The sequence below is a fragment of the Astatotilapia calliptera genome, chromosome 22 (assembly GCF_964374335.1).
Source record: "Astatotilapia calliptera chromosome 22, fAstCal68.1, whole genome shotgun sequence".
NCBI classification, from domain to species: domain Eukaryota; kingdom Metazoa; phylum Chordata; class Actinopteri; order Cichliformes; family Cichlidae; genus Astatotilapia; species Astatotilapia calliptera.
Genome location: NC_137442.1, coordinates 35,849,438 through 35,869,639, shown reverse-complemented (window position 1 = coordinate 35,869,639; position 20,202 = coordinate 35,849,438). Strand labels below are relative to the sequence as shown.

Here is a 20,202-nt window from a genome sequence, read left to right as displayed (position 1 = left end):
ATTTAGATAGAAGCTAGCGAGCTAACTCCCTGCTAACTTCTAACTCCGTTAAATGTCATAAATTCCGTTTTCATGGATGCCTGGATGTTAAACTCAGTTGTTACACCCGGTAGAGCAGAACGCTGATCATTTTATTAAAGATGAAAGACTTTAGACAGTTTTTCAACTCTCAGTAATGCCACAGTGATCGTTTGATATATGGACCTGCAGCGGAGTTTAGACCCAGACATGGCTAGTGACGTCAGACTGAACAACCGGATTGTCATTGTAAAACTAATGTACATTTGTCTCTCAATAAAAATATGAAAAAAAAAGAGTTCTACATGTGAACTCTTAAAATCAGGACTTTCCTTCATATTCCCTTTTTTTTTTACAAGCTCTAAACTTCACTCTGATATTCAGATGTTTTATTGTTTTAAGGCATTTTAATTTCCTGTTCTTATTAAAAATCTTTACATTTGTATCTGTACTCTGCATTTAAATGCATAGAAACTTTAAAACAATTAAAATCACAATGTCATGGTGAGCCAAAGTAAAGACAGGTGAAAAAACTGTAAGGAAGAAGAATTTTTACAAAGCAGCAAACTAGTGAGGAAAAAATGAGCACAGCAGAGGAAAGTTTCAATGTTAAAGCGGCGGTGACTGGATGTCAGGCACCATTTCGGCAAGCTTCTAGTCCATTGACCAGGAAGGCCCTTTTTAATTGTTGTCCTTGGGGCGATCCCTGCTGTGCAAGACTTATTGGAGTAATCTGCCCCTTGCAGCACCTTCATTATGATGTATGAACTCCAATAAATGCGAATGAGATGTGTGATAGCAGCTGATGAGATGTAAGTTTGCTTGTATTTAAAGGAGTCCATCTGAATAACAGTTTTTAGATGTATAAAACTGTGTAAAAAGGTGTATACGAAGATTGTGTGTTTGGAAGATGTAACACATGTAGCTGATGCCATTTCAAGAAGGTGAGATCCTTTTTGAAAAAATGAGCATGAGGTGGTTCAGGCATAGACTCCAGTTTGTGCATGTAAATGGAGAGTCCTCTTCACACACTGAGGTTAATTATGGAGTTCCACAGGGTTCAGTGCTAGGACCAATTCTGTTTACATTATACATGCTTCCCTTAGGCAGCATCATTAGAAGACATAGCATACATTTACACTGCTATGCAGATGACACCCAGCTCTATCTGTCCATGAAGCCAGATAACACACACCAATGAGTTAAACTGCAAGAATGTCTTAAAGACATAAAGACCTGGATGGCCGCTAACTTTCTGCTTCTTAATTCAGATCAAACTGAGGTCATTGTACTCGGCCCTGAAAATCTTAGAAATAGAATAGAATAGAATAGCTCTTTATTTTCATTGTTACAAAAACAATGAAAGGCAGTTTGGCAGTTTGGCATCTCTCCATGTTTGTGAAGTACACAATAGCATAAGTATTTACAATAATACAGACAAAGTTACATTTACACAATAAAGATATGTACAAGTTATACATACACCCATGCATGCATATATGTACATATGTACACACACATATTTCCACATACACGCTCACATATATATATATACACACATATATACATATATACACATATAATAAATATGGTATCTAACCAGATTCTTACTCTGGATGGCATTACCTTGGCCTCCAGTAACGCTGTGAGGAACCTTGGAGTCATTTTTGACCAGGACATGTCCTTCAACGCACATATTAAACAAATATGTAAGACTGCTTTCTTCCATTTCCGCAACATCTCTAAAGTTAGAAATATCCTGTCTCAGAGTGACGCTGAAAAACTAGTTCATGCATTTATTACTTCCAGGCTGGACGACTCTAATTCATTATTATCAGGAAGTCCTAAAAACTCCCTGAAAAGCCTTCAGCTAATCCAAAATGCTGCAGCAAGAGTCCTGACAGGGACTAGAAAGAGAGAGCAGATTTCTCCTGTTTTGGCTTCCTGTTAAATCCAGAATTAAAATCCTGCTCCTCACATACAAGGTCTTAAATAATCAGGCCCCATCTTATCTTAATGACCTTGTAGTACCATATCACCCTATTAGAGCACTTCGCTCTCGCTCTGCAGGCCTACTTGTTGTTCCTAGAGTATTTAAAAGTAGAATGGGAGGGAGAGCCTTCAGTTTTCAGGCCCCTCTTCTCTGCTGTGGTTTTTGAGTTTTGTAGAGTTTCTACTGCCTTTTCTGTTGTATTGTTCTTGTTATTTTTATGTCTTTTATAATTTAGCTCCATTTGTTATTATTCCTCCCCTGTGTCGTATTATTGTTCCATTATTGGAGTCTTGTGTTTTAGGTTTTCCTTTAGACCAGTTCATACTATATTCGTAGTAAGTTCTTGCTTTATTAGTCATAGAAATTACCATTTGTTTCTTTATCAATTAGTTTACTTCTTTCTTGTTTTTGCTGATATTTGTTTAGTACCTGTCAGCATTCTATCCCATCTTCTATTATATTGTATTCTTATTTGAGTTATTTTATTGAAGTTTGCTTTTACGTAGTCGTTTCTCTCTTGTCTGTTGTGTTTAGTTTTACTTCCTCCTTCTGTGTCATTGATTGGATTCACCTCTACCTTGCCTTTGTCTTTGTTCTTTGTCTGAGTATCTCTTATCATCCCCTGTCTATTCCTGCCCCTGTGTTTAGTGGATTTAGTTTTGACTTTTGTTTTGGGGGTCCCAAATCACAACGCGTGAAATATATGTGGAAAAAAAACAAACTCATATGATTCTGGAGAGTTTTATAACCACAACTTCCTTTCTTTGTCTGAACAACTTCATGGGCTCCTAAAATGTGGGATAAATAATAGGGATTCAGGTTTAAATATAATAAATTATTTGTACAACATTGAACATCTTTCCTTTGTGTCTCATGACTTGAATGAGCCTGTGCTATTTTCTTACTGTACCTTGATGCTTGTGAGTTCTTTTTATTCAGGCACATAGAAAAAACTACCAGTGACTGAAAAGTATTGATTTTTCCTGCACTGCCCTGTGCCGTTCGTAGATTAAGAAATGCCAATACAAGTATTCCACTCCGACTCTCTGGTTCATGTCAAGTTCACTTGTCATTTTCGATAATTCTGACAAGCTCAAGATGCTTAACCATGATGTAGTTAGCAATGCTGGGTGGCCCTCAGGGTTTCTGATTGAATTAGCCGTCTGTGTTCTGCCATTTGGTACTAGTCTGAAGAATCCCCAACACTGAGATGGGAGAGACACCCCTTGAACCAAAATGTACTAATTTATAGTACTCACTGAGATGCAGTAACCAGTGTTTTCACTGCCCAGTAGTTGGATACAGTTTAAAAGTCAACTGAGCCAAAGCCAACCAAACAAATGACATGGTTATCCACAGCATATCCCTGCAGAAAAAACCCACGGTAGCATTGATGATGGTTCTTTTCCATTGAGATGTCTTTATGTTAAGTTATGGTAATTTTTATGCACAATAACTAGACCCCCAAACAAAGGAAGGTGCATGGAAAACTTTCATCATATCATTTACACCAAATGTCTGTCAAAAACAAATGTACAACAGATTTTTATGAATCTGGGATTAGTACTTTCCAGATTTGTGTATACTATTCCTTTAAGACTTTTGAGATCTGTTTTATTTAAAGATATTTTCTGGTAAGTTGTCTTCTGGAGTTACTTTTTTGCAAGTTGTTGGTTATTACGTTCTCGTGTTTGTACATAAAGGAATGTGATTGCCAGTATATGTATGCATTCATATCTGAGATAGCTATCAGTAGAAAGAGAAAGAGGAGGGAGAGATTAGGCGACTTTGTGTGCTAATCCCTGTGAAATCATTGCCCCAGGGGTATAAGGTGGGGAGATAGGAGAGTGCTCCACTGATCAGAGAGGCTGTGGCTCACTGTGTGAAGCTGTCTGTATCCTCAGTAATCTCTCCCCAAGCCACAGAGAAGACTGCCTGAATGATAGGCAGCTTCCCTGTCTGCAAAACCAGACTTCTGCCTCTAAAACTGTTCATTACAGCCAGGACTGTGAAGACTACAGCGGAGTTAGGGAGGTGAGGGCTGAGGTGACGCATTAAGGAGAAATTTGATTTGGCTGTGAAATAACCAGGGATATCAAAAATATGGTTTTGTTGGTTTCGTACAACGGTTTGGAGATATTATGACCATGCATACATGAGGCAAATAATGTTGATTGTAGTCTGCATGTCTGTGGGTCTAAAAGGGCAAATTTAAAACCAGTGTTGATGAAATCATTATTAGACTTCTTGGTTAGAAAATCTCCAGGTGAGCTGGAGTATTCCTGGTCAGCAGTGGTGAGTACCTGCCAACAGCAGTCAGAGAAGGCCTGAAACAGGAAACCTGGTCTTGGATGTTGAGGTAACTGTTGGAATAAATTTCATTCACATCAAAAACTGGTCATTTGTTAAATTCTCCAATGCCAGGGTATTCATAAAAGATAGCAAGCTGCAATTTGAAATTCAACTTGTTGTTTGACAGCTTTAGCCACTAAAAGTATTTTAATGTTCTATTTTGTAAGATTTGTAAGAACAAAATGTCAAAAAAGAATAATAGTACATTTTTAAACATACTATAAAAAATAGCAACCTTGGTATGTTATTACCTTTTTATTATTAGCTTAACTTAATTTAACTTAGGTTAGCATGCAGCCATGCCGGGACCTCAGATAATTTATAACTTAACATTAAGATAAAACAGAAACAATTCTCCAAAGCTGTATTTTTAAAAGTAGAAACAGGAATATTATGTTAGCAATGCCAGATGTCCACTTTATTTGTTGTTATTCGATTAGCTATTCACAAGCTACATTGTCCAAGCTCGGGTCCTCTACAAGAGGTCTGGGAGCTTGAGGGTCCTGCAGTATCTTAGCTGTTCGCAGGACTGCGCTCTTCTGGACAGAGATCTCCGATGTTGTTCCCGGTATCTGCTGGAGCCACTCGCCTAGCTTGGGATTCACTGCACCGAGTGCTCCGACTGGGACCACTGTTACCTTCACCCTCCACATTTTCTCGCGCTCTTCTCTGAGCCCTTGGTATTTCTCCAGCTTCTCGTGTTCCTTCTTTCTGATGTTGCTGTCGTTGGGAACCGCTACATCGATCACTACGGCCTCTAGTGTTGTCCGCCACATTCCCATTGACTTCCTGATGAAGGCTCTTAGGGTCCTGGTGCTCTTGCATAGATCTAGGAATTCCAGGATACAGGTGTGGGGCGTTGAGTCATAGGCCTTCTTGTAATCAATCCAGGCAGTGCACAGGTTGGTCAGTCTGGTCTTGCAGTCTCGGCTGACTGCTCGGTCTGCCAGTAGCTGGTGTTTTGTGCCTTTGGTATTCTTGCCCATCCCTTTCTGTGTCCCGCTCATGTATTGACCCCTGTACCTGTTCATCTCACCCGCTATGATGCCTGACAGGAGCTTCCATGTAGTACTGAGGCAGGTTATTGGTCGGTAGTTGGATGAGACCGGTTCCTTCTGGGGGTCCTCGGTTAGCTATTCTGGGTGTCTCTTGTCAACTAGCGGCTGGTTCATGTGTGCTACCAGGAACTCGTGGAGTGCAGTCAGCTTCTTTAGCCAGTAGGCATGAACCATGTCAGGGCCTGTCCAACTGGACAGCACCTGGGGACCCTTTCTTGGATATCTGACACTGTGATGTTTACTGGACCCTGTTCAGGGAGGTCGCTGTGGTCTGCTCCTAGATCTACTAGCCACTGAGCATTGCCGTTTTGGGTTGCGTCCTTCTCCCATATGCTCTTCCAGTATTGCTCTGTCTCCAGCCTTGGTGGTGCTGTTCTCATATTGTTCCCCTGCCACTGAGAGTACACCTTGGCTGGTTCTGTGGAGAACAGCTTATTCTCCTGCCTTCAATCCCTCTGGTGTACCTCTTAAAGTGGCACGCCAAGACTGTGAGTCTCGCCTGGCAGTTTCAGGTATGGAAAGCTTGCTGTATTTCTTAGGCACCTTCTTCATTGCACCTTTCTGCAGCTCCAATAGTTGGCTAGTAGCCAAACATCTCACTGATCACTGCTGCCGTTGTGTAGATCAGCTTGTTCGTCTTGGTAATGGTGACGGTGGGTATCGTCCATATGTAACAGTAATGAAGCTCTATTGAATTAATACATGTCAGGTATTAAGCAGAATATTGGGCTATTGTTAATCAGAAGATTTAAGAACGGCCACTGGAGCTGATTGTCAGTAATTAATAAATACACATAACACAAAATGCTTTTGCAGGTACCATGTATTTCAACAAAACCAAAGGAAACTAACAAAGAAAAGGGGAAACTTAAATAATCATTCCTGCTGCAGCGGTTCGATTAATCAAAAACCCAGTTGGGGTGCACAAAGATAACTAAATAATCCTGTAGCTTATATCAAGCAATATAGATTCTCAAATTTAAAAAAATGTTCCCCATAAGTAACACACATCAACATCAAAAGCACTTGTCCACACAGAAGAGGGAAAAGTCCATGAATTTTATCTGAGTGTCCATGAGAGATGTCCAAGCGCTATTGTCCATAAACGGGGGAATGGTGTGTATGATTGTAGAAATCAGTGTAATTGAAAAATGGTTTCAGAGAAGAGCACAGAGCATCGTCTTTGATAACTTCCTACCAGACCAGTGGAAGTGGAAGCTTCAATGCAGAACGATTCCTGTTCCTAGCCGTTCGTTGGCTCGCCATCCTTTTTTATACCCAAAAAGGGTCACCTGGCCTGCATTAAATAAACAGAGCCAATAACAAATCACAAGAATATGAAAATGTCAGCCAGTTGAGCTAAATACATTAAGTTATTCTTGTTCCTGTGTACACAATTTATAAATACATAAATAAATAAATAAATAAACAGTATATTTAAAGTATATTTAATCAATAAGGATTTAACTAAAACAGTTCAACTGCTATATACAGATTGTATAGCTTCAAAACATTTGTTATCCAACAAATAGACAACAATCCTTCAAATTGTTTGGACTGGCAGCAGCCAATTAGCATCAGCTGCTAGCATCACAAACAGTCAATTAAAAGTTCAAACTCACCAGTGTATGACAACACTATACAGCTCTTGCTCACAGTAGTCGGTGTCTAAGTCACATAAGGTTATAGTTGGTGTTAAAAAAAAGATGCATTAAAAAACGGAAAAAGCAAGTGTTAATTGATTTTTACCCACTATTCAGTGAATCTTGAGTGTTCTTTCTATCACTATCTTGTAACAAACTGGCTCAAAGAATGAGACTAAGAGAGAGAGTCAAAATGTCTATTAAAATAATAAAATCTAATGATTTATTTACTGGCCATTAAAAAGAATTCAGGTTTGACATTTTCATGTGTATGCACACAGCAAATAAATTTTTTTACAACTTTAAGTAAACTGCAGTAACATAATATACAGTTTTGGGAAGGTTACTTTTAAATGTATTCCATTACAGATTACAGATTACATGCCCCAAAATGTATTCTGTAACGTATTCTGAATACTTTGGATTACTTAATATATTATCATGCTGTTTACAACTACGTGAATGTACTATTGCTGTGTGATTTATTACTGTTACTGAAGGTCCGCGACTCCGAACTGTAGTAAAGGGACCTCTGACTAATACGTCGGGTTCGTGTCGGCTCGTAGCCGAAAAATAGCTTTACTTTGTTGTCTGGGTCAACTTTGCTAGTGAGAGACAGAGAGAGGCGTTGAAAGGCTCCAACAGAACTTATTGTTTCAGAGGAAAACACGAACACGGTGTACAGTCGAGTCTTAATAGCTTACTTACAACTGGGCTCGTCAGGCTCTCTTCTTGGCTGCAGTGGTTATTATTATATTTACATGCTTCCAGCTCCCGTTTTTCCTTGATGACAACTTGTACTTTTTCACTCCCCTTTTTCTCCCAACTCGCGCTCATAAGAGACATAACGGGTATGGCATCCATTCTCCCTGCAGCAGGGACTACACTGCCTATGAGGCTACATTCTTTCAAGCTTATTCTCTTGCTGGTCGTGCGATCGAACATTGCAGCTGACCACACAGCAAATACGAACCATGGCTGTTGTGTGTGCCTTTGCTCCTTTTTTGCTTGCGCTTTGTTTAGACCCTCAAAATGGTGGCTCGGGCCAAAATCCTTTCCACGCCCACCCCCGTGACATCACGCTCCAAAGCCCTATACCTGTAGCATTCTGCCTATTAGCTTAGCACAACAACAAAAAGGCGCTCTCTCACCCAGGAAACACGCAGAGAGAGCGTCACCCTGTAACCATGGCAACCGTAACGCTGCCGCCTGGAACAACAGAACGTAGCTGTCAAACAAACCCAAACAGTCCTGACCCGCGACAATATGAAACAGGGAAGTACCGCCGTGTAATCCATTTATTTCAACACAGTAACTGTATTCTGAATACCACCTTTTTAAACGGTAACTGTAACGGAATACAGTTACTCATATTTTGTATTTTAAATACGTAACGGCGGTACATGTATTCCGTTACTCCCCAACACTGATAATATGTAATATATATACTGGAAACAGAACTTTTTTCTGTGAATATCTTGGAATCCCCTTGGCAGAGCTGAAAACACAATATCAGGGCTATGGGTTTTATGGACAAATTAGTACATTTATTGATTGTTTTTCTGAAATGAGAGCTTCTTCTTTTTGAACATCTTTTAAATGTTTTTAAATCACATGCAAAGGTGATCAATGCCAAGAGAATGAATAGAGTTTATTTCTATACTATAGCACTATATCCCTTTATTTTACAAAGATAACTTTATAAAACTGTTAAAGAACCAATTGTTGACCGTAATAGATCAATTTCCACAGAAAGGTTTGGTTCTATCACAGTTTGAAATGTTGCTGCCATGATAGCTAAAACCACAGCTATCATGAGACATGAGCCAAGTAAATATGGACCTGTCAAAACAACATCTAAAACCTTTTCTTATAGGACAGTGGATGTAGCAAATGAAAAATTAATAGTGTTTTGCTCACCATTAAAATACACTAAAGTAAACTAAAAACAGATTAAAACATTAACAATTTTGTAAGAAAGCCTTTGCTGTAGGGCTAAATGAGAAAATTGTCTTAGATGGATTCGATTGCATTGTGACACAGAAAATACGCTCATACACATGCATATGGTGACAAGCAGATACACACATGCCCTCACAAATTGGAAATGAAAATGATCCATCAGCCAGTGTTTGGGAGACAGAAAAGTAAACAATTTAGGCAGTCACATTAAGACACTTAGAAGTGTAATTACTGCTCCTCCATCGACCCAGATTTCCAGCAGGGGACCCATTGCTGAATGTACTTAGGTTGTTAGGAGTAAATGAGCTCTCTTTATTGCAGTCTCGTTTCTAATGGGTCTCTCTTCTGCACCTCTGGCCAGCGGTACACATCTTTAACCACTCACAATCAGCCCTCACAGTCATTGTTTATAACCTATTGTCTTGTACAGAGCAAACAGTAATGTGCATTTAACTTGAAATACCCTGTCAGGGGAGCCTTGTGCTTACTTTAAGTCCAGTGTGAAGGTTGAACTGTGTTTGGTTGACAAATATGGTGGAGAATGCCATAAAATATTGCAAGAAGTAATTTTTCCCAGAGGAGAGATCCTATTGGTAGTGCTATTTCCTGAGTCTCTTAGTGCTACCAACAGGTTAAGAAATTGTTCTGGAAAACACTGAAGCATTTTTTAGACGACATTTGATCATCAAAGTAATGACGTACCATCTACAAAGTAATCAATCTTTCAGTCTCCAGTTGATCTTGCTGAGTAAAGTTCAATAACTTCCTCTAAATCATCACCATCTCTATTAAACCCCATCCCTGGAAGACTACTCAAAAAAAGTCCTGCCATTAATTAATGTTTCGATATTAAATGTGATCCATCTGTTTCTATTAGTGGGCTAAATACCGTGGGCCTTTAAGGTGGTGGAGTTCCATGCTAGGATCATTTCTATTGATATTATACAGCGTTCTCCAAGACAGTATTATTAGATGGGATAGTATACATTTTCCTTGCTATGTCAATGATTCCAGGCTGTATCTGTCTATGAAGCCAGGTGACACATACTACTTAGTTAAACTGCAGGAATCTCTGAAAGACACAAGGACCTGGATAGGCTCTAATCTCCTGGCCTAAAAGTCTTAGAAACGTAGTGTTTAACCAGAAAACTACTCTGGAAGGCATTACAGTAAAAATGTGCGTAATCTTGGAGCCATTCTTGACAAGGATAGTGCACATAATCAATAAATACTGTGCAATTGTGAAGAAAAACATTCCTAAAAATCTTAAAATTACAAAATTAGAAACAGCTCAAAGCGGGAGACATGAAAAACATACTTATGTTCTGAGTTGGATAACAGAGTTGGGTGGGAGTTTCTTAGATTCTTTTTTTTTTTTGCCGCCTGTCCCGTTTGGTTCTTTTGCCATCAGAATTATTGTCTAAAGGCCAAGAAAGATGCCCAGCCGATTTACTTTACCGAGTGCACCATCCCGGCCTTGCCGTATTGGTCCATTTGATTGACCTTTGTTTTTATTGTTTATTTATTTTATTTTCAGTTCTTACATACGGGACAGACATGACTGGGGGAAAGGAACGGGCGAAAGAAGTAGAGGGAGGGAAAGAAAAACACCTGGATCGAGCAAAAATACAAAAGGAAATGGGAAAGGTGAAAACTAAACTATAACCTAAACTGGGTGAACTAGGACTAGACACAAGAACCTGTAAAAATGAACATGGTCTGAATTTCTACGAACATTATTGCTAAGGATTGTCTTATTGCATTGGAGTCACACTGGGTTAAATATGTACACTTGGGTTTTAAGGGGTATTTATTATTTTCTTCTTTTTTTGGGTTGTATGGAAGCCCCAAACGCAATTTCATTGTTCTTGACAATGACAATAAATAAATACTACTACTACTATGGTGTCATGGACCCAGTGTTTTCAGTTTTAGTCTATTTTGATGTTTATTGTTTGTTTAGGTTCATTAAGTTATTCTAGCTCATTTGTTATTATATTACCCTTGTGTTAAGTCTCCCTTGCCCTTCATGTGTTTATGTCTGTGTGTCTTATGTTGTCAAGTTCATGTTGTCGTTTCTGTCATCTTCCCCTGTACTCGGTCTCCCTGGTTCGTGCGCTTACCCGTTATGTGTCATGTCTGTGTGGCTCTTGTTGTCTAGTTCGTTTCATGTCTATGTCTCCGTGTTTCCTGTTTTATTTTGAAAGAGTCTGTTCTTTGTTCACTGCATTTAGTTTACTCTTTTCTGTGCATCATTATGTATATCCAAGTCAGCTGTTTCCTCATGTGTCTCCACTTCCCCTGATCGCCTCATGTGTGTATTTAAGTCCTCTGTTTTCTGAATGTCATTGTCAGGTCATCTGTTATCCCACCATTGTCATTGTTATAGTCTTAGTCATAGAACGGCATAGTGTTTGTTTCTTAGTGTTTTTTAGTTTGCTTAGGGTTCCATGTTTAACTCCTGCTATCATCCAAATAAAGGATCGCTTTCTGTTTAAACCTGCAACTCCTCGTCCACATCTGCTTTTGGGTCCTGTTTCAAAAAACACAGCGGCGCACCCCGCCGTGACACATGGAAGAAACTGAGACTCGATTGTCTCATTATGAGCATGCCCCGACATCGTCAGGCATGCATACAAGCATGTGGGAGCCACACAAACTACCATTGTGAGTTGCTTGAAACATATTTCAGCAAAATGCTGCATCACTTTTTTCGGGGTGTCTTCAGTGGCCCGTCCAGAATGTTTCCATACAGTGGTCACTAAAAAGAATCTCCAGTTTTATTATACTGTTGTCAAATAAAGGGTTACTTGAAAAATGTGGCAAAAAAGAGAGAAGGAAAAGAATTGTCTAGTTAATTTCCTGCTATTAAAGTTGATATCACTGAAAATAGGTACATATGAAAACCAAATAAGATTTTTAAATCCGTAATAAACAGTCATGTTAGAATTATTGCATACATAGGACAGTGCTGCCAGAGGAGCCCAGAAAAATTTGGTTTCCTTGTTTTTGACTCATAATTTTGTACTTTGTTTTAGTTTAATAAAGCCATCTTTTAGTTTATCTCTTCTGTTTCCAAGTCTTGCATTTTGTTCCAACTCTGTCAGCCACACAGCCAGCTTTGGCATCTGGTGTGTTTTCAAGTGTTGCTTAAATTTTTGGAGCAGCGTATACTTCCTGTTATTGGCCAAGTTTCTGCTGTAACCTCTGTGAGGCTGCATTGATACATTTTTCTGTGGCAGTTTGACATTAGTTCATTTTTGCTCTCTTTCATAAAAAAGTTTCTGATGTGTGCATCAAGAAATGTTTCGGGACTGGACCCGAGCTTCTCTGTTTTTATCAGATGAACAAAATAAACACAATCAGTCATCAGAACACAGACGTCCTGAACTTCATAGCACATGATACATGAAGTAAACTCAAACCATGTAAAAGGAAATATAAAGTATTCCAACTCTTGATTACTTCTAATAGTCATGTAACTAGAAGTCATTTTGTTGGCACATTTGCCACAACACCGCTCTTCTTGGACCGCACAAATCATCCATCCATCCGTCTTATTCCATTTATCTGGGACTGGGCCAAGGTCGCGGGGGCAGCGGCCTAAACAGAGAAGCCCTGACCTCCCCCTCCCCGGCCACCTCCTCCAGCTTGAACACCAAGGGGTTCCCAGGCCAGCCGAGAGATATAATTTCTCCAGCGTGGACAAATTATATAAAATCTATATGCAGCAGATAACACTATACTGTGTGAGATTTCATCAAAACAATTCTAAAAATTGAATTTCCAGCCCTTTCCCCATCTGTGGATCCAACCACAACCATCTTCAAATGTTTATTTTGATCCCAACTGCAGACCTGAAAAGACTACCCTGACTCTGTCTTACTTAGTCACCACACTGCAGTCTTGACAGAATCTGCACGCAGACAGGCATACCAACAGTCTATCGATTGGAAGGTCATTACATTGAGACCCGACTGTCCAGTCCACAGGCAAAAGTATCCTGGGGCAAGATGCTGAATCCCAAATTGGTTTACTTTCACTCTGTATCAGTTTGAAGCTCAAAGGTATAATTTCATGTACTGAAATCGTGCTCAGGCACGATTCATGAGTGGAAAATTACTTTCCTGCTTCATGCAGGTTCAATTAAATTAACAATAGATTAAGTGCAAATGTAACTAAATATAGCTGTGTGAACGGGTTTTGACCCATGAATGAATTGTGACTACCAAACTGACTAGTTCTCATAAGTACTTTATAAAATAAGGATTTCTTGTGGAGAAAAAATAGGATTTGAAAGTAGCTAAAAACATCAGCTGCTGTATGCATGTTCCCTTGAGGCTGTCAGACTTTACTCTTCCTTATTAAATGATCAGCTACACTGCTTATAGTCACAGTAGAGTGAGTTTTGGCAACAGCCATGAACTGCGGAGCAGTGATGCCAAAAAGTGGCTTATCTTGATGGATGGGTTCATTATCACCTTCTAATTACAGGTGGATTGTCAAATGTATTCATTACCTGTGCTGACCGGGGTTGTGTGAATGTGTGTCCAGGAGTTAGTGTTACACCTGCTGAACTCCAAGGGGTCAACTCGTGTGTGTTGGGGAGGGGCTTGGGGTGGGACTGGGTTCCAGGGGGTTTTGTTTCAGCTTTGCTGTAGGCTCTGTGCAATATTCATGAGTTATGTGGGGATCAGTGTGCTGTGTGCTGTGTACCACTCAAACTGGTTCTGCCTCTGAAACTGCCTCACTTACTCTGTGATCTATCTATCTATCTATCTATCTATCTATCTATCTATCTATCTATCTATCTATCTATCTATCTATCTATCTATCTATCTATCTATCTATCTATCTATCTATCTATCTATCTATCTGTTTTCCTTGTAAATCAAGTAAAACTATACCAGAGAAGTGGAAAAATTGATTTTATCAGCATTTAGAACAAACGCCTTTTTTTCAACAATCTTGACTTATAAAACTATAAAGTTTAGAGATTTGCTGTAGATAAAAACAATGTTTAGAATTGTAGGTTTTTGTATTTATTGTGGTTCCAAAAACACTAGAACATTTCCCATAATATGACTCAAAAGTATTTCTTTATAAGCACCACTGGTGACTGTTTGTTACAGATACGGCCATGCCCTGCAGAGCCACAGATAACTTTGCTTGTTTATACAGGCTTCACAGGCTGCATGGTGCCTTTCATAATGACTGTAATGATGAAGATATGTGATATGAATAGATAGAATGTCCTTGTGTCAGATCTAGTTGAAACCTTGAGACTCGTTTTCTGCTCTTCATGGTTTTCTCTGGTATAGTATGGTGTCGGGTAGCAAATTAATGGTGTTAGTTTAGATGAATGAGTATCTTCTTTTGACACTTGATTTTAATAAGGCTTAAGCATCCAAATATGTATGTAATATTTCTGCTAGACAAAGATTTAGAAATGGGACAATTCGGGAATAAACCAGTTTGGCTGGTTTATTTAAACCAGTGGAAACCAGCAACTCAAAAAATAATTTCTTGCTGTTTGGACCTTTATGTTAAGGTGCAAGCACCAAAGGTAAGTGGACTCTAAAGCATGACTAAGTTGAGACTAGAGAGTAGTGCAAATGTATTTACTTTGCACAAGAAGTAGAGAACTTGAAACACTGAATGGTTTGCACTGGGAAACTATGTGCCAGAGAATACGGGCACAAAGGGGAGAGCATAGATGGGTGAGCTTCAGAAGGCAGAACCTGAGCCTGGGATGGCGGTCCACTGGGAGAGAGGTGATGGGTGTTAAATCCCGAAAATGTACATGGGTAAAATAACAGTTCCAAGTGTTGTTAAGATTAATGTTCAGGTGTACTTGTGAATAGTGGTCCAGGAGGGGTGGACTGGTTTACTCACAGGAGATCATAGGCAGGAGGGCAAGCAGCTGGTGGAGCGGAGGGTTTTCCAGGGGCGATTTTTAATGGAGAACCAGCTCAACAAAACAGATGAAGGAATACAAAGGCAGAGATTGCTTAGGTCCACTGGGAGAGAATCTGAAACAGGGAGCAAAGAGGCCTCAGAAGACAGGAATATTTAGCACTGGGGGCCCTGACACCCAAAGTGCTTCAGACTACAAGGCACATTTTCAAACGTACATTCACACAGCACTTTTATCTACTTTACATCCATGACAAATTTCACATCACCAATTACCTTACATGTGTTTTTGGAGGAAGCCAGAGAACTTGGATGAAACCCAAGCAGGCGTTGAGAGAACATTCAAACTTTCACACAGAACCAGAACTAACCCAACCAGGAGATTTAGACATGAGACATTACTATGATGCAGTAGAACCAACCACAGCACCAGCATGAAAGATTTCCTCTGACACAACTCAAGCAAACATAACACAATATCACAATGTGCTGGTGTGGAACAGCTACAAGGCAGGAATAATACAATCACAGGAATCAATAACAAGAATGATATTGACAAAACTTATACACAAAAAAATCAAAGAACTTTTTTTTACTAGAGCAACTGTAGAAACTGACATTCACTAATGTAAACCAAGAGTTCAAACCACAAAACAGAGATGATAAGAATTAGAGACATTTACAAGAAAATACAATTCTGGTTTTAGGTGATTGTTTCGGTGTTTGCCTGGTCTGTCAGTAGAACATGTAGAGCCTGGTGGCCAGCAAAGAATATCACAGTAATTTAGTCTTAATTTGAAACCAAACACAGGCACAGGGAGAGTAATTATTAGATAGAATATACTGAGCTTAGTTCAGAAAGCAGCACTTCTTGTCTAATTAGCACATGATGCTATTTAAAATAAAATATTTACAGGACTGTGTAAAAGTCTTGAGCCACTTAACTTTGATCTATAAATCATTAAAACATCAAAAGGCACCTCACTAGGTGAATAAACTAGTGTTGTACCTACACCTACACAAAACCAAGTCTATCTTTAGTCTGGTCGCAAAAACACAAAATCTGTTCTCATTTCTTTAGTTGAATTTACAAATTTCCAAAAATGTCAAGGTTTGAGAGACATACAATTGTATCTTTGAACCAACGAGGTGATTCCCACAGAGCTATCAGCTGAAACATTTGTCAAACCTCAATGTGGTATGGGATTTGTCCTTAAAGAAATGTAAGAAAACTGCGTAAGTAAAAGAAGTGTCTATAGCATATATATGTCTATAAACAGTATCTAAAAGTCATGTCCTTAGGAAATGGGGGTAAAATCCCAGCAAAGAGTCTCAATGGAAGAGAGAATTGAAATGAGGAGAAAAGGCTGAGCTATTTCTAACCACACACGTACTGGACTGCAACTTGTTTTAATCATTCATTAATCCAAAGTGGACATTTTGGGTTCAAATTATTGTTTATATGTACGGTCTAGGTTAGGGAAGAAGTACATCAGTGAGCGGTTTTAGCCATCTGTAAAATACACCTTAGGTGTCGTCATGGTTTTTTGGGGACCTTGTAAAGTTAAAGGTATTGGAACAGCTTCATTTTTCCAAATTACAGTGATCCCAACACTGCAAGTGCAGTAAAAGCATACCTGCATAGAAAAACATACACATGGGAACACAATCAGTCATGGATTGGCCTCGTGAAAGCCTGTACCTAGACATTATTGACGTAGTGCATCTTAACAAAGATTGGAACAAAAGGCAGCCAACTCAAAAAAAAAAAAAAAAAAACCTATGAAATGCCCCTCATGAAGCCCAAAGAAGTACTTCTGTTCCTTTTTAGAAGACCTACCTGCAAACCTGAACGACCTTCAGGTACCATCTCAAGCTACCAGTAAGTGGTCACGATGGTTTTTGTTTCCTAACTGAAGTTTATCTCTCTTTGTGTTTGTGATCAGCAGCTGTTCCCTTAATGTTGTTTTGAGGATTTGTATATAAGATTTCCCCCTCATGCATATTCCTAAATGTGCGAGAGGGCAAATAATTTATGTTGATTGATTCTCTTATTCATATGATTTCATGTTTGAAAACAGATAAAGATTCATCTGCCTGGAAGATCAACAGTCAGATGAATCATGTTGTTGTCAATAACAGATCATAAGAAACTAATGCTGTGTGAAAATGCTATACAAAGAACACTTTAAATAAGGAAGATTCTCGAAATAATACATTTGTTCCCTCAGCATGTAAGCCTGTAGGCTTAAATGTGTTCTACTTAATTCATTTCTTGGAATGGCAGCTGCACTGTAGCCAAAATAAATAAGAGTATTTAGAAGAACTCTCAGTAAAGTGGTTCAAATTATTATGCTAAAGTTTCTTAATTTTTTTTTTTTGCTTTAATCTGCTATTTTAAAATTAAGTCAAAGCAACTTAAATCTGTATTCTGGGTCTTACTGAAACTCATGTTTTAGAATGCAGCCATTTAATTATTCAGATATTAAATGCTACCAACATTGTGTATATATGTTCAGTATATCAATATAACAACAAAGTCAGCAGTTTTCTAAAATGTTGCAAATCACAGGTCACAGTTTAGTTTATAAGCCCTTTATATCTTTTACTAATGCGCACAACTGTGAATATGCTTATCGTTGTCAGTGAAAAACATGGTTTTCATGTAAAACAAGAACGCTTACTATTAACAAAATAGAGTATTGTTTTTTAATTCAAAAATAAAAGATAAATAAAATGACGATAAAGTTCTTATCACTAATCAAATAAATAATATGACCTCACGACTGATCTCATGGTCCAACATTCACCAACAGTGAGCGTCGTGCGTAAAAAGCAATATGCCCATCACAGCCAGAGAGATGTGAGTGCTGATACTGTATAATGACTAATAACAATAATAACAATAACAATAATACAATTGATAATAATAACGACAATAAAAAAAACCTCGTTTCAAATTTTAGCTGCGTGGGTCTTCTTTCCCAACTGAAGAAAGTATTATTTTCCCTGCGTTTCTTCACTTCGCCTTGTTCCGCGCTGCGGAGCTGCAGTGATGTCAGCCTGCCTGGGTGATTTGAAGGTCAGCCGCCTCGGAAGGGTTCATACAGAGTTCACCGGCATATATTAAGCATTTCAATCTTTCACTCTCTGTGGCAAAACTAGTTGGAAATGAGTTGCGCGGGGGGGGTGGATAACCCATTCGTCATCGCTGAAGAAACGTGAGCTTTTAAACGCCGTCCGTGGTTCTTTTTTATTATTATTATTATTACAAGAGACAAATTCTCCTGTTCGCGCGTGTTTTACCACCGCTCCCAATGCGAGACGGGGCGATTTCCAAAAAACAGGTCGGATTATTGTTATTATTATGGAGTCTTCGGAGGTTCGCGGCAGGGCGGAGAGTAGACTCGGTGCAAGAAATGAGGATTTAGAAAAAGCGGCGGAGCGTTTCGGACTGAAATAATTAGTGATTCCAGTGCGGGACGAAGGAGAAGAAGAGGAACGAAATCCGCCGTGCCAAGGAGAGGGGGAGGGAGGGGGAGAGGAGTTCGACGGAGTTGCTTGCGCTTATGTCGGCGATTTTTATCCATCACACACAAGAGTAGTTGAACGAAGAGCCTCTTATCATGTTTGACTGCATGGACATGCTCACCGTAAGTCCCGGACAGATGCTGGATTTCTACACCTCCAGCCCGTCCTCCTGCATGTTGCAAGAGAAGGCTCTGAAAGCATGCATCAGCGGACTGGCGCATAGAGAGTGGCAGCACCGCCGGAGCGCACACTGTAGGTCCAACTTCTCCACATTCTGTCGTATTCATGCTGTCGTTCTTGTGCTTATTGTTTCGCTTTGAGTCGCAGAGGTGAGCTTGAAATAATCATACAGGCGGAGTCCGGCATCTGTTCACAACAAGTTCTAATGAAAGGGCCTGCAGGTGGCAAGAGTGACAGTGGTAAACACGATGGAAACTGCTGGGTAATTATTTGAGAGTTTTACGCTGCCGCATAATTAAATCTTCCAAAAAAAAAGGTATTAAAGATTCAAAGGGAGACCATTTGTGGAGCATCTTTGGAGCAAAATCAAATGTTTAGATTATTAAAAACAAAGAAAAAGTCTCCGAGCGCCTCACGTGCTTCCCAGCAGAGCCGATCTACTGAATGAATGCTGATGGCTTCCAGCAGTTCAGTTCAGAGAGCAGCACCCTAGCTGGAGGAATGTAGACCGTAAACACGGGCGGTGTTTCCACACCTCCCTCCCCGGGCTGCACATGACAGGAGGGGGGGGGCCTGGCAAACCGCGACTTACGTTCTCTGACACTAATGCAGATAAACGAGCGCGCGGACTTCATTGACTTTAGCGGCAGCTCGCTGCTGGAACACGAACTGACCAAAGCTAATGAATGATTTTGTGCTAGTTTTTATCCAGGAGACCAAGTGGACGCTTTAAGGGCACAGAGTGTTGCGTGTACTGTTGACATAAAGAATAAATGTAAGATTTAACAGTCCACAGTCAGGACTATATCGAGAATGAGCACTGTGTTAATTATTATTATTATATGAATTATGACTCGTTATTTGTGGATCTGTTTAGATTTTTGTTACAAAACTAGCCTGCATGTTACTGCACGACATTCGAAACAGCCGATATAATATCACACTCACAACTGAGCCTGTTGTCATGAGGCAGTTGTCAGTGTTTGTTTATGGCTGACGCCCTGTTGCTGCTCTCTGATTCATCTTAATTTGTTAACGACCTCCTCATGTGTCACTGCTCAAAGGCAAAACCCAGTGAGCAGAAAAGTTTCGGCTGAAGCCTTTAACCAGCAGCCGACTCCCACAGCGCTGTGCTGCGTGTCATTTACCTCAAATTTACATCTAGTTCTTATTTTCGTAATGACTGTATTTTCTGCTAACCTGTCAGAAACCTGTTCCTGGTGGTCAGGGCTCTTTAAATGATCAGCATGCCAAAACTCGATTGTCTTTAAGAGCTATGCTTTTTCTCCTAAAATTTATATCCAGTTGACATAAATTTGTGGTTATCTACAAATTATTGCTCTAAATAAAATAACAATAATAAAAAAACAGCGATCAGGCCGTTAAACCTGTTAAATATTTTCCCATTTAAAAATGTTTTCTATTACATTATGTGCTCAGTCAGAACTATGTAAACGTTTTAAATATGTATTTAAGATTAAATGAATTATTGTTTTTTATTTACAGGTATTCTGTATAGTTTTTCAATTATATGCTTTTTAATTTTTGT

General features: G+C 39.3%; 1 long non-coding RNA gene across 1 annotated transcript; it reads right to left on the bottom strand.

Moving 5' to 3' along the window:
* Positions 1-14,965: 14,965 nt before the first annotated feature.
* Positions 14,966-19,106, bottom strand: LOC145423401 (uncharacterized). The gene is made up of 2 exons (XR_013904454.1): positions 18,595-19,106; positions 14,966-15,058 (listed from the first exon to the last, which is right to left on the bottom strand). It is a non-coding gene; the product is annotated as an uncharacterized LOC145423401 (long non-coding RNA).
* Between the last annotated feature and the right edge of the window lie 1,096 nt (positions 19,107-20,202).